General features: G+C 54.0%; 1 long non-coding RNA gene across 1 annotated transcript; it reads left to right on the top strand.

The window, feature by feature from the left end:
- Positions 1-746: 746 nt before the first annotated feature.
- On the top strand, positions 747-2,616 carry LOC133362191 (uncharacterized). Its single transcript, XR_009757467.1, has 3 exons — positions 747-1,346; positions 1,462-1,520; positions 1,695-2,616. It is a non-coding gene; the product is annotated as an uncharacterized LOC133362191 (long non-coding RNA).
- Positions 2,617-3,526: the final 910 nt, after the last annotated feature.

Raw genomic sequence — 3,526 nt, 5'->3', positions numbered from 1 at the left:
CACTTGCCCCTACAGCCCTGCTAGAGGCTACCTGGGGGAGCTTTGTGTGTGTGTAACAGCACTTGCCCCTACAGCCCTGCTAGAGGCTACCTGGGGGGGGCTTTGTCTGTGTGTAACAGCACTTGCCCCTACAGCCCTGCTAGAGGCTACCTGGGGGAGCTTTGTGTGTGTGTAACAGCACTTGCCCCTACAGCCCTGCTAGAGGCTACCTGGGGGAGCTTTGTCTGTGTGTAACAGCACTTGCCCCTACAGCCCTGCTAGAGGCTACCTGGGGGAGCTGTGTCTGTGTGTAACGGCACTTGCCCCTACAGCCCTGCTAGAGGCTACCTGGGGTAGCTGTGTCTGTGTGTAACGGCACTTGCCCCTACAGCCCTGCTAGAGGCTACCTGGGGGAGCTGTGTCTGTGTGTAACAGCACTTGCCCCTACAGCCCTGCTAGAGGCTACCTGGGGGAGCTGTGTCTGTGTGTAACAGCACTTGCCCCTACAGCCCTGCTAGAGGCTACCTGGGGGAGCTTTGTGTGTGTGTAACAGCACTTGCCCCTACAGCCCTGCTAGAGGCTACCTGGGGGAGCTTTGTCTGTGTGTAACAGCACTTGCCCCTACAGCCCTGCTAGAGGCTACCTGGGGGAGCTGTGTCTGTGTGTAACGGCACTTGCCCCTACAGCCCTGCTAGAGGCTACCTGGGGTAGCTGTGTCTGTGTGTAACGGCACTTGCCCCTACAGCCCTGCTAGAGGCTACCTGGGGGAGCTGTGTCTGTGTGTAACAGCACTTGCCCCTACAGCCCTGCTAGAGGCTACCTGGGGGAGCTGTGTCTGTGTGTAACAGCACTTGCCCCTACAGCCCTGCTAGAGGCTACCTGGGGGAGCTTTGTGTGTGTGTAACAGCACTTGCCCCTACAGCCCTGCTAGATGCTACCTGGGGGAGCTTTGTCTGTGTGTAACAGCACTTGCCCCTACATCCTTCTAGAGGCTACTTGGTGTAGCTTTGTCTGTGCTGTGACAATTAAAAATTGGTGGTGAGATGTTGACTACCTCGCCTGGTACACAGGAGGTCATGGGTTCCATCCTAGACCCTGTGAGATGTTGACTACCTCGCCTGTTCTACAGGAGGTCGTGGGTTCTATCCGAGACACTGGGAGATGTTGACTACCTCGCCTGGTCTACAGGAGGTCGTGGGTGCCATCCAGACACTGGGAGATGTTGACTACCTCGCCTGGTCTACAGGAGGTCGTGGGTTCTATCCGAGACACTGGGAGATGTTGACTACCTCGCCTGGTACACAGGAGGTCGTGGGTTCTATCCGAGACACTGGGAGATGTTGACTACCTCGCCTGGTCTACAGGAGGTCGTGGGTTCCATCAGACACTGGGAGATGTTGACTACCTCGCCTGGTCTACAGGAGGTCGTGGGTTCTATCCAGACACTGGGAGATGTTGACTACCTCGCCTGGTACACAGGAGGTCGTGGGTTCTATCCGAGACCCTGGGAGATGTTGACTACCTCGCCTGTTCTACAGGAGGTCGTGGGTTCCATCTAGACACTGGGAGATGTTGACTACCTCGCCTGGTCTACAGGAGGTCGTGGGTTCCATCCAGACACTGGGAGATGTTGACTACCTCGCCTGGTCTACAGGAGGTCGTGGGTTCTATCCAGACACTGGGAGATGTTGACTACCTCGCCTGTTCTACAGGAGGTCGTGGGTTCCATCAGAGACCCTGTGAGATGTTGACTACCTCGCCTGGTCTACAGGAAGTCGTGGGTTCCATCCGAGACACTGGGAGATGTTGACCACATCGCCTGGTACACAGGAAGTCGTGGGTTCCATCAGAGACACTGGGAGATGTTGACCACATCGCCTGGTACACAGGAGGTCGTGGGTTCCATCCGAGACACTGGGAGATGTTGACTACCTCGCTTGGTACACAGGAGGTCGTGGGTTCCATCCTAGACACTGGGAGATGTTGACTACCTCGCCTGGTACACAGGAGGTCGTGGGTTCCATCAGAGACACTGGGAGATGTTGACCACATCGCCTGGTACACAGGAGGTCGTGGGTTCCATCCGAGACACTGGGAGATGTTGACTACCTCGCTTGGTACACAGGAGGTCGTGGGTTCCATCCTAGACACTGGAAGATGTTGACTACCTCGCCTGGTACACAGGAGGTCGTGGGTTCAATTCTAGATCCTGGGAGATGTTGACTACCTCGCCTGGTACACAGGAGGTCGTGGGTTCCATCCGAGACACTGGGAGATGTTGACTACCTCGCCTGGTACACAGGAGGTCGTGGGTTCCATCCCAGACACTGGGAGATGTTGACTACCTCGCATGGTACACAGGAGGTCGTGGGTTCCATCAGAGACACTGGGAGATGTTGACCACATCGCCTGGTACACAGGAGGTCGTGGGTTCGATCCTAGACACTGGGAGATGTTGACTACCTCACCTGGTAGTTCAATTTTGCCAATGAAAAGCTGTCACATGGAAGGAGCTGTGATCTCGGTGATGGTGATGATGGTGGTGGTAGTTGTGGGTATTGAGATTTGCTGATGTTACCAAGGTTTTGATGTTGCTGATTAAGTTTGCCATTGTTTGAATTAAATAATTGAAGCAATTGTGATGTTTGGAGTCACTCACACACACACACTCACAAAAACATCGCTAGCACTGGGGGAGAGACACACACACTCACTCACACACTCACTCATCACCCATCCACTCACCCACTCATTACTCAGTCACTCACCCACTCACTCATTCACCTACTCACCCACTCATCACTCAGTTACTCACACACACTCACAAAAACATCGCTAGCACTGGGGGAGAGACACACACACACTCATCACACTCACTCATCACCCATCACCCAATCACCCACCCACTCACCCACTCACTCACTCACCCATTCACTCACCCACTCACTCATCACTCACCCACTCACTCACCCATTCACTCACCCACTCACTCATCACTCACCCATCCACTCACCCATGACCCACTCATTCACCCACTCATTCACCTACTCACCCACTCATCACCCACTCACTCACCCACTCATCACCCACTCACTCACCCACTCACCCGCTCACTCACCTACCCACTCACCCACTCACTCACCCACTCACTCACCCACTCACCCACTCACCCACTCACTCACTAACTCACCCACCCACTCACTCACCCACTCACTCACTCACCACTCACTCACTCACCCACCCACCCACTCACTAACTAACTCACTTACCCACTCACTCACTCACCTACCCACTCACCCACCCACCCACTCACTCACCTACCCTCACACAAAACCAACCAGACCCACATAATTCGCGTTCATTTGCTAATATTCACTCTGCAATGTGCGTACACGTGTACATGTACACTTGTTTTTGTGGATATGTACATGCGTGTATGTATGTGTATAGGTATGTACACTAATTTGTTCGCACATTTATTTGTGATGTCAAATGCAATCCCTGTGTACGTACACTGCTGTGTATGTATACTCGTGTGTGTATGTGC

This window comes from Lethenteron reissneri, unplaced genomic scaffold (genome assembly GCF_015708825.2).
Source record: "Lethenteron reissneri isolate LAM-NWPU_2019-01 unplaced genomic scaffold, ASM1570882v1 scaffold_140, whole genome shotgun sequence".
Classification (NCBI taxonomy): Eukaryota; Metazoa; Chordata; class Hyperoartia; order Petromyzontiformes; family Petromyzontidae; genus Lethenteron; species Lethenteron reissneri.
This window is presented reverse-complemented; position numbering and strand designations above follow the sequence as displayed.